The sequence below is a fragment of the Saimiri boliviensis genome, chromosome 1 (genome assembly GCF_048565385.1).
Source record: "Saimiri boliviensis isolate mSaiBol1 chromosome 1, mSaiBol1.pri, whole genome shotgun sequence".
In the NCBI taxonomy this organism is placed as follows: Eukaryota; Metazoa; Chordata; class Mammalia; order Primates; family Cebidae; genus Saimiri; species Saimiri boliviensis.
The window spans coordinates 270933530-270945851 of NC_133449.1; the positions used below are offsets into that span (position 1 = coordinate 270933530).

General features: G+C 38.2%; 1 pseudogene; it reads right to left on the reverse strand.

Annotated features, from left to right (window-relative positions):
* Positions 1–2524: 2524 nt before the first annotated feature.
* On the reverse strand, positions 2525–12060 carry LOC101033311 (WD repeat-containing protein 53 pseudogene; annotated as a pseudogene).
* Between the last annotated feature and the right edge of the window lie 262 nt (positions 12061–12322).

The window sequence follows — 12322 nt, forward strand, 5'->3', positions numbered from 1 at the left end:
TAATAATGTATCAATATTGGCTCATAAATTATAGCAAATGTACTACACTAATGAGATGTTAATAATGGAGCAACTGTGTGTGTGAAGGGGGGGGAAAATATACGAGAACTCTTTTTTTCTGTTCAATTTTTCTGTAAACTTAAAACTGTGTAGGGGAGAAAAGACTTCTTCTCTTACCCATTATTGGGTTCTTGGTTGAGATCTCTATAACAACAGACAGATTTATAAGAGAAAGGCATACAAATGTATTTAATATAAGTTCTATGTGACACAGAAGCCTTCAGAATTGAAAACCTCACGAAACAACTAGGGAAAGTGTATATTTTTATGGACAGCCATGCAGAAGTATGATCAGAGGACAAATGAGTATGTTAGAATGGTCATAAACTGGGGTGAATTTAGCAAGGCCTGTTTATTCAGATTTTTCCCTGTGTCCTCATGTGACATTCCTTTCCTCTAGTATACAGTGGGCACCTCTTGAATGAGGGTCTGTCACCTACTTAGAGGAAGGTCAAATATTGCCTTTATGGCCTGCTTCAGAGAGGGAGGGAAGGAAAAGGCCAGAGAGAATTTCCTGCTTCTGCTGTTTTCTCAAATGCCAAGGTGCCATATTTTGGGATAGCATGTTTTGACTCCTCTCAACTACTCGAAAAAAATGTAGTCTATGAATCCAAAAATTCTCCCTTCAAAATTAGAGTTCGAAATAGAAACTATCAATTCATAAGGTTAAGGCTAGTCTGGGTGATGACTGGATGACATTCCACTGGAAAAGGGACATAGCCCTGTGTCTTTAAAGTTCACGTATACAGGGAGGGGAGAGAGGGCATGGGCTGAAAAAGCACCTGTTGGGTGCTGTGCTCACCACCTGGGTGAAGAGTTCATTTGTACCCCAAACCTCAGCATCATGCAATATACCCATTTCACAAATCTGCATGTTTACCCCTTAATCTAAAATAAAACTTGAAGTCATATAAAACATTTCATATATTTATATATGTACATGCATATGTATGTATACATACAATACATAGATATGAACATATAAGCATGTTTACATAATTCTATATTTTATGTACATGCATTTTATATTTGATGTATAAATATGATTGTTGCTTCAAACCAGTTTTCCAAGCGACCCACTTTGCCTTCAGTGTGATGTCACATTGAACCTCCCCATGAGAACAATGTTACCACCTTTAAAGGCGACAATACTCTCTCAAGTCCACTTATGTAGTGGGAAACTTTTTTTTCCACAGGTAAATAAAAGAATAAATAAGCCAAGCTTCTCCATATCACCATCTTTTCCATGGGTTCACTTCAGAATTTATATAATTACAGAAAGAAGAGGAATATAAAGCAATGTATATACACATAATACATGTGTGTAATATATACACACTTGTATGTTTAAGCATGCACACGTGCAAGTGTATCTGTGTCTGTGTGTATTTGTCTCCTCTGTGTGTGTATGTTGGTGTGTATTTTTCTCTTTAAGATCTCTAAGCTAAACTAAGAGTCATCAAAGACTTTACCTTTTTTCTCTTCTATGGACAAAAGTCATCAACCATGTTTATCTTTTTCCCTTTTTAATTTCAAAATAAATGAGTTCCATAAATTGCTCACATCAAAAAATATGGGTGGTTCTCTTTTACGTATGTACAAATCAAAGTCTTTATGATTGTGAAGGAGACAAATATTCTTTGGTAGGAAGTGGCTTCATATGGTTTCCTGTCTGTTCTTGCAAGACAATAGTGTACATGTATTTACAGAACAATGTATATTCTACCTGGAGGGCAGGAGAGTCAGTAGGCCTATGCCTTCCCTGGAAGATTAGAAAGACAATATGGGTAAATAAATGCCTTTTTGCATATTTGGTTTTTGCAGCAAAGGAGGAAGAGAAAGATAGGGAAAATAGGTTATGGTGTGATTTCCGACATGGATTCCTTACATGTAGTGGGTCAATAATAGTTTTTGACCTAATTTTGCATCCTCTGAATTGTCAAATGCTATCAATAATAAGCAGGTTATTATGTTTACTGTGGCAATGCTTATGCATGCATTTATGGTTTTTCTTTTTTTAATCATTAGAAAGCACTTTTCCATCTCAATTTAAAGTTACCTCATTAGAGAGTCCTTCCAAGTCTAATATAAGCTCTACCCTTTTCTATTTTCCTTTCTCACTGCATTCCATTCCTTTACTTCATAGAATTTTATCTGATTTATAATTATATATTATTTGGTCACTTTTTCATTGTTTCCTACCACCAGAATGTAAGTTCCACAAGGACATGAATGTACATTTTGTTCATCTCTGTATTTTCAGCACCTTGAACAGGGCCTGACAGATGGTGGGTGCTTAATAAAGATTTGTTGAATGCAGGAATAAATGAGTGGTGAGCTTGGATACCACTGTAGGTAGGTAGGAGCATGGGTTCTGGGACCAGAATGCTCTACCACGTCTTGGCTATGTCACTTAATAGTTATGTGATTTCAGACAAGTTATTGAAACTTTTTTTAAAACAGTTTTGCCACAGTTCTTCCAATGTTTTTATTGGATTTAAAATTCATTTAAGGGATATACAGATATACAACTAGTTTGATCAGCTATTAATATATTTTGGTGTCCCTTTATGTTTGTACCCAAGAGCCAGTTCACTTTTTCTCCATGTTCAATGTTTAGCTTTGGTAAAATTTTGTCATGTTCTTCCTCATCTGTTACTGAAGCATTAGTATTTCCACCCTGCTTGGTGCAAGCTCCTTTTTTAGGTTTCTTCCTGTGGGTACGTTTTGTAGGACTCTTCCGTTTTTTCTCAATTTCACTGCTTGCATCCCACAACATTATCTTCCCATCATTCCCTCCAGTAAGTAGCAAATAGGATTCTGGCAGAAAGCAGACCTGGGAAACCCCTAAAGTGTGGCCCTTAAATCCCAGTTCCTGTTCACACTTAACTCCCATCACCTGAAAGATTCGAACCTAACCATCTTCTGCACCACAACTAAAAATATTACCACACGATGCCACAGAGATCGAGTGGGCTAGAGCAGGGTTTAAGAGCTGCCCAGGTGATTGTGGGCCTTCCATTTCTTCTGTTTCATCCTCCTGTAAATTTGTAATCCAGAGAGGTCGGGCTTTTTGAAGACTCCACAGCGTCACCCAAGTACTCTCTGCAAAAGCATCACCTGCATATCCAGTCCACATGATACCAGGCTCTGAGGCCTCTGAGGTCGAAAAGCCACAGAGGAGCAGATATTGAAATGTCTCTTCAAGGATCTCCTCAGTCTCCCTATCTGTTAAATTGGCCTGATAACAATAGTTTCTGTCCCATAGGTTTACTTTAGGGAACTAAATAAACTTGTGTATGTAAAGAAGTTAGGTCAAGGCATTTTTGTAGTGGGCAGTGAGTAAATATTTTTAATCTTTATATTTTCCTTTTATCTGAAATGAATTTGTAACATATGAGTCTCTACAGTGAATATCATTAGATTCAGAAATACAGAATTTAAAAATAGGCATGACTTATGTTGAGAATTCTGGTGGATGAATATACAAGAGTACATGTCTCTGTATAATTACATATGTAGAAGCTAGCCTAAAACAATATCAACTCACTTTTCCTTATAATTCACAACTCCTATACTATGTAATATTGTATTCGATTCTGACACCAACACTGTGGAGTAAGGACAGAAAGCTCTGTGTTGTACAGAGAAGGAAGCTGGATCGGAAATGTTGCCTGAAAGTCCCCAGATTTCATAGCAGACTAATGCCTGACTTCAAGCCACATCTCGTGACTTTCAGTCCAAAGCTCTTTATTACATTATCACTTACGTAACTATTGAGTAGGAACTTTACAAGTCATCTCTTTAGCCACCACTTGCTAAACACATGGCTGGCATTAACCATGTGCACAGCAATATTTCCTCCTCAGCTTTACCAGACACCTCTCCTTTTATTTGAGTTAGATGATTATATTTTAGAGAAGTATTAGAAAGAGCAATCTATTACATGCATGTAAGCTAGACACATTTATTTTGATACGTATTTGCCCCCTCTATGTGCCTATATTTGATTAACAATAATAGATAATCTAGAACAATGCTTCTGAAACATCAATGTGCATACAAATCTTTGGGGGAATTCGTTAAGGCCCAGATTCTTATTTCAAAGGCCTGGAGTGGGGCCTGAGATTCTGCAGTTCTACCCCAGTCCCAAGTGACATGAACGCTGCAGTCCGTGGACTACACCTTGAGCAGCAAGGGTTTGAATTACTCAGTCAAATATATCTACATTTTTGCACATAGGTGTGAGTGTGCACACGTGTGTGAGTAATCATCTGACGGATATTTTACAAATAATGGAGAGATGAAAATGAGTTATGAAAGGAACTAATTATAGAAATTCAATGAAGAAAATACTTTTTTTCAGAGAGGATGAGCACAGTACGCAGAAGGGAGACAGAGTGAAAAAGTCTGACATAGGCTGCATTCTTTTTGCTTTTAGATTAAGAAGCTTTTAGATCTCTCCACGCAGTTGCTTCACAGACTCCCAAACCTCAACAAGTTCAAATTGAGCTAATTATCTTCCACCAAGAGTCAGTTACAAGAAATATGATTCTGGGGGCACACATAGGGTCTTTGGAAAGGAAGCGCTATTCCTATTTGTTGAAGCCCCACCAAGTGGCACCTATGTTAGAGACAGGTTGACAGTGCTTCCAGTGTTGCCTTCTGGCTCACTGATAAGCCTTTGGGTTCCCAGTTCAGTCTGAATAATTGAGTGTTTGGAAGGAATGACCTAGGACAGTCCGTTCAATCTTTTCTGTTTTTTTACACGTAGCCAGGTGGCATTGGTGTGCCCTATAGCATGACTGAAACTGGCTGGGGGACATCAAGAGGTATCGATGTATGTTTTGCATGGAAGGTACAGGAGCTGGGGCCTTCCTTGCTCTTTCTGATGGATGTCTCAGTGAGAAAAATGGTGAGCAAACTGTATTCAGAGCTATCTAGCGGGGCATGGTAGACCTTGTCAGCCAGTGAAATTTAACATACTGTCAACAGTTTGGGAGAACTTCACTGGGGCTTCTTCCCCACCCACACATGCCAGGAAGGCACAAGTGGGGAGCTTCTCTTTCCTCTGAACATTCCAGGATATAGGATGTTCCCTTTCTCATTTTGTGGGTTGTTGCTGTTCCTCCAGTGTCACAAATTGTCTTGTCTTCTTCTTCAAGTAATAATGACCATTTTCCAAACCTTGCCTCGTTATGTTCAGACATTTAATCCAGAAATGTGAGATATTAGGAGAGAACATTGTTATAAAACTTATAAAGATCCAAAGTATACCAACTTTGACTCGCTGAGACATTTTAGGGGAACTAGCCTCCTAGTCTAAAATCGTTAGACCAGAATGTTCATTGTCCTTACGGTCTAAGGCCATGTCAGTCTAAGAGGAGAATCCAGGCAGCTGAACCAGAATCAAATTAGAATCCCCTACCATTTTTTTTTTATTGGCATGTCATCCAGGAAGTGTATGAACCAGATTGAGCTGGAGCTACTACTCTTCAAAGAAGGGATAGTGCATCGTGCCCAGGAATGGTCAGGTTGGAGTTCAGAATTTTCATAATAGATCTGTATAAATTATATGATTCTTTTGCTTTGATTACCATACATAGGTAATTATTCTTTGTATTATTCCAACATTTTATTTTGTATGAGTCATATTGAAGAGTTGCTATCTTTCTACACGTTTACTTTTCTGACAAAACAGTGAGTTCTTTAGCAAAAGGAATTTTGACTTTTGTCTTGGTATTCTTCTGTTATTTTTATTTTATTTTTTTAGCTCTTGGGGTACACGTGCAGGATGTGTGGGTTTGTTACATAGTAAACATGTGCCGTGGTGGTTTGCTGCACAGATCAACCTATCACCCACTAACTACTTATCCTGGTGTTCTCTCTCCCCCTATGTCATCCCCCAACAGGCCCCAGTGCATGTTGTTCCCTCCCTGTGTCCATGTGTTCTCATCGTTCAGCTCCCACTTATAAGTGAGAGCACGTGGCGTTTGGTTTTCTGCTCCTGCATTAGTTTGCTGAGGATAATTTGTCTTGCTATTCTCAAGGCCTAAGAGAACAGACATTTAATAGCTATCTGGCTCCATAGAAGGCTCTCAAAAAATGTTTCTTGACTAGCGCTCAGTGGGGAAAGATGGACTAGGAAAACACTGTTCAAATTAACTGTGAATTGTGTAGAAGACACAGGATCCGGTTAAAAGGAAATTAGTATTGATTAGTTATGTGTAGAGGAAACAATAGAATTGGGGATAGATATTACATATTTCTTCAAAGATTCTACAATTGTGTATTACTTCAGAAAAAATCCAATAAGAGTCTCGGAGATTAATGTATGTTTCTTGTATTATTTTCCTCCATTGCATTAAACTATTTAGCAATGTTTTGACATTTAATAGCTATCTATAGAATTATTTGATTGGATTGTATTAATTTTTTTTGGTCTTAATGATGCTTATCAAATTAGTTCATTAAAGTAAGAAACATCACACTGAATTTCAAAGTGGCTGCCTGAGATGAATGGCAACATGGCAAAACTAAAGAAAAAGAGTCAAATGCTTAAAAAAAAATTAGGACCAATTTCCTCAAGCTTTGTTCAAATATCCTGGGCTAGTTCCGGTAACAGTGGGAAAAGCACTCTGGCACTCTGGTTTACGGACTGATGATGTGCTTATATCTGGAGAAGTTCTGCCAAGCAGTTTTAGAAAGGCAACATGAGAAGAGAGGAGCTGCCGATAAGCAGTGAATGGTCTGTGAATGGTGAGGGCAATAACGAACTTGTCTCTGAATCCTCAGTGACTCGATGGCATGCATTATTTGCTAGCTTGCAATTCTGAGTTACTGGTTTACTGCTGGGTTGCAAGACTCACCTTCTCTTGTCTTTCTTCTTATTTCTTGAGTGCACACCACAGGAAGTGAAAGTTACAACTTGCTTTGAGAGACATTCCAGAGCCTTTGGACTTTATAGACAGAGAGAATGTATTCAGAAGCTTCCTGCTTGGTGATCACATCCTTTGTTCTTTTGTGCATACCCTAAGTGAACTTTGCTCCAGACAAATCAGCCTAGGGCAAGGCATTAAAAAGACAAGATTCCAAGAAGGGCACATAACCCAGAAAAAAAGGAGTACTCCTTCATTTCCATTTAGGTTCCTATTTTTAGCCAAACATTTATCATTTTCATGTTTAATTCCTCCTAAGAATGCTAGTAACTCATCTTTTTATTTTGTTGTGAGTGAAATTGATTCTGTCTTTTCCTTGAAGTTTTTAAGCATTGGTCAACTTGAAGGACAAGAAATCCTTATACTTAATAGGAAAGCAACTTGACCAACATGTCTGCTTGAGTTTTTTCACTCTGGAATTTGAGACAGTGTACAGATGTCATAGATCTACTGAATCATGCTTGATTGTAATATCCCACCTCATGAAAGATGTGAATTTCATTAAATAACATCTTACTCTCCTGATTTCTGATCCAATAGTCATTTTTTTTTTCAGGGAAGTATTCCTTGACTGCTGTTACATTATTATCATATAATAATATAGCACATGTATTATGGTTGTTGTATTTAAGCTGTATATGTATCTGACTTTTGAGTGAATGGAGAAGGTAAGAAGAAAATTTTATTTGTATCTTGGTTTACTCATCATTTAGCCCAGTGTTTGGCACAGAGGGTGCATATTATCTATTGCTTGTTGAGATGAATAAAAGTAAATCCTACTCTCATCTGAAAATTTAGGGAGGTTGCTTCATTTTTATAGAAAGATGTACAACAAATTGCTGTGATCTCATGAGTGAATAATAATTTGTCTCCTCAAATAACTATTGTAGTTCAGACTGTTCTTTTTCCCATTTGCAATATTATAAGAAAGTATTAAGTTCTTATTTCTAGTGTACCTCAATTCCTGGTGGACAACACAGTCAGACTGATCTTCCAGAAACACTTCTTTCATCATGTCTTCTCTTTACCAAGAATTCTTTGAAACATCCTTATTAGGAAGGAGTAAACTGGGCCGCTTTACATCCCTTGCAATGCCTAGCATGGTGCCTTATACAGAGTTGCTCAATGGATGCTGATTAATGCGAAAATGCCAGCCTGAAGGTGATTCTAACAGTGGACTGCTGAGCTCTGCTTTTAGCCATATCTTGTTATATTCATGTATCAATGAAGTATATGAACACATAGAATGTATGCTTATCAGATTTGCAAATGACCTGAGGCTGGAATGGATAGCAAATATATTAGATGACAGAATCAAAATCTGAAAACATTTTGACAAGCTTCCTCTAACAAGATGAAATTTAATAGGGATACAGGTAAAGTCCTACCTCAAAAGCAAAAAATCTTCCTGCTTAGCAACTGAATGTAGCAGATTCTCAGAAAAGGTCGTCTGTGATAGGGTAGCCACACAGGTCGATGAAATCTTAGACTTATTTGGAGAAGGGAAGGAGGAAGTTGAAGACCTATCCCTGGTATTGGTCAGACCCCATCTGTTTATGTACAATTTACATACAGTTTATGGACAATTATGGGTTCCACATTTTCAGAGGTATATAGACAAATTGGAATGTAGTTAGACAATGTCAAAAGTTTTTAAATCTATGCTGTTAAATGAGTACTTTTCTATGATAAAACTCAGGGAAAATATAGTTTTTTTTAAAAAAAAATAGTGGAAGTGCAATCATGAAGAAAAGATATTTGTCTGGAGATTCATGGTCTCAAAGGTTTGACTAGCATTAGTATGTAGAAGTTATAGGGAAAAAAACTTTGGCTAACTCTTAAGGAAAAACTTTTAATAGTTAGCTCCTGATTAGGTCATAGCTTGCCTGGTAAAACACTGAGTTGTCCAGTTTCTTTTTAAAAGAGGAAAACACCAATAAGAAAAAGCCTGCATGAAACCGACAATGAGACACCACTGTCCCCCTATTAGAATGACTATAATCCAAAACACTGACAACGCTGCATGTTGGCAAGGATGTGGAGAAACAGGAACTCAGCGCTGCTGGGAGTGAAAAATGGTGCAGCCACTTTGGAAGACAGTGTGGCAGTTTCTTACAGAACTAAAGATGTTTTTACCCTATGATCCAGCAATCATGCTCTTTGGTATTTACCCAAAGGAGTTCAAAATTTAGGTCCACGCAGATACCTGAACTAGAATGTTTACAGTTGTCCTTCAATAGGTGACTGGAGAAACAAACTGTGGTACATCCAAACTATGGAATATTATTCAGTGATAATTAGAGATCAGCTATCAAGCTATGAAAAGGTATGGAGGAAGCTTAAGTATGTATTGCTAAATGAAAGAAGTAAATTTGAAAAGGCTACCTATTGTATAATTCCAACTATATGATATTTTGGAAAGGCAAAACTATAGTGACAGTAAAAACACCAGAGGTTGGTGGAGGTTCAAGGGGAGGGAGGACAGGATGAATCGGTGGAGAACAGGGGATTTTTAGGGCAGTGAAACAAATGTGCATTATACTCTAATGGTGGATGCATGTCATTATATATTTACACACAACCACAGAATGTACACCACCAAAGGTGAACCCTAATTTAAACTACGGACTTGGCAGGTAATGAGGTGTAATGCAGGTTCACTGACAGTAAGGAGTGTACCGTAGTAATGCAAGATGTTAATGAGAAGGAAAACTGTCTGGGAGTTGGGGGTGAGGGAGGGATATGGGAACTCCCTATACTTGCTACTCAATTTTTCTGTAGGCTTAAAACTTTTCTTTAAAGAAGGCTGCATAAGATAGTGATGGGGTAGAACAGAAGGACTGATACCCACTAGGCGGAAGTTTCTCCTACAGTATCTAGTAAGACTTAACAGAGATTGCAGTGGAAGAAGAGGGCTGATTTCAGTATCATAGATAACAGTACTGAGTATCGGGTCCAGAGGACATTTGTGAGACCAAAGACAGGTTCTACAAGAGTCTAGAGGAGTGTGTAAGTGTAAAGTATAATGATTATTAAGACGATATGAGACTAAAGCCTTCAAGATGGAAATGGAAAGTGCAACAAGTTGTCACGGCTGCAGGACTCTGGTGTGGGCTAGCTGGTTCAAGGTACAGGGTCTGGCTACTCTGAAGTCTCCTGTTTTTGTTGGGATTCACAGTAAACTTGGGGACTACTTCCTGGGAATGCTGCACACACATATATGTGTATATGCACCCACATATATACACATACACAAATGTGTATATATTAGAAACTGGTTTATAGCATCAGGAACAATCCACACCGAGACAATGGATCACCCAGCAAGGCTAGTTCACTTCCTGAAGGAAGGATGCATCTCGCCGGCAGGCTGGCCATGAGAGCACACCTGAACGAAGGAGACAGGGACGTTTATAATTTTCATAACCTGATGTAATCACCCTTTTGCTGTGTCCAGGTTTCATTGGCTGGAACGGGACCTCACATTCTGTGCTTGACCCGACAGGCTAAAAACTTGGAAATTTTCTAAAGCGGTAAGGGTAGAGGAGAACAAAGGAAAAGAGGAAGTAACTTGAGGAATGCTTAGAGAAGCCATAACATTTCCAAATAAGAAAGGGGGATAAGCGATGACCTAAGACTTGCCTGGGCTTGTCCAGGCATGTCAGGGTAAATAATCTAGGTTAAAGCGTAAGAACTAAGAACACGGGATGCACTTATTTCTTTATTATGACCAACAGCTACTTTAAGATTATTAGCAAAAGCTTTAAAGTAAATTAACCTTTGAAGAAACTGTTATTTATTCTCAATAAACTAGGAGGAAAGCTTTGAAGAGAAACCTTTTATTTATTCTTATTTCCTACAGTATATATACACACATATGCATATATGCACATATACAGATGTTTATATATATACGTGCACACAAATATATGAGTAGGATAATTTTGTATACTGATAAAAGCCACCAAATGTATATGATGGGAAGTGACAGTGGCAGGGTGGAAGCAGGAGATGAACTCCACTTAGTGTGCTCAGGCAAGGTTCTGTGGAAGAGACAATTGAGTTGATACTTGAAAGATACAAATAAGGCAGCACTGAGAAGAGCTGAAGAAAAAACATGGCAAGCAAAGGTACATATTTTTACATTTACTTGTTAATATCCTGTTAGTTCCTCTTGGTTGTGTGTGCACGTGAGAGCAGATGTGTTTTAGGAGGGTAGAAAGGATGAAAGAAAGAAATCTTGAGGAAACAAAGGAAGAAAGGTAAATGCAGAAACCAAAACCATTTCAAGGATTGGACCACAGAATTTTGCAGAACGTTTCTAGGAAGACATAGGACTCTCACATTTGCCAAGGATGAAATTAGATCTTTTTTTTTCTTGTACTGGGTCTGATAAATAGTCTCCTAACTAATGTAAAGAGTGTGAGTGCTTTGTCAAGTGTAAAAGGATAAGCAAGAGTTGTGAGAATAATTCAGAATAAAAATGTCTTCTATTTAAAAATTTTAGAAAATGTGAAGGATTAAATTAGCCAGCACAGACTAGACACCTCTCTGAGTGGAACACTGAGTTGTGGGCGTGATGATTTTCTGTTAAAAGAGGCAGCAGGATGAGGGCAAGGCTGGGATCGCTGTGAATATGGCTGAGCTATGCACACGTTGGGGGACATGCTGTCTTAAGTCCTGAGGAAGACGGGAAGTGATAACACACTTTCAATCATGCAGGCTTTGCAAATATACACAGAGAGCTAGAACAGCTAAGAGAAAAGAGAAGTGAGGGAACAGGGAATGGGGGAGAGAAGAGAGGGATCATAGAGTGTACAGTAGTGGAATGGGATAGAATGGAAGAGAAAGATGAGAGAAGAGACACAGATTCCCCTAACATATGATTTTGAAAAGACTACTTAAACCACGAACTTGAGAGATTTTTGAATAAGTATAGCTTTATTAAGAGACTCACAATGGAACTTACTAAGAGACTCACCCGATCTAGTGCTGACCAGCACAGCACTGCAGATATCTTACATAATGATGCCTTTAAGCAAGTGGAAGTATCATGTGTCATGTTCTCTCCTCTTCCAACTCTATGACCTTTCTTTTCATGTTTCTTTCTGTGGAAATGGCAGAAATTCATCTGGCTTGTGATGGACTATCACAGATTTTGAATGGTCTGGTTTTTTTTTTTTTTTTTTTTTTTTTTGAATCAGAAGCCCTCAAAATGCTTGCCCATTCAAATCTCTGATGAGGGGGTTGCTGGGCTTTGCAGTGTAGAGATCTTTAAATGGCATTGTCCATGATATAGTATGTGGTTTTCATGATGCTTTCAG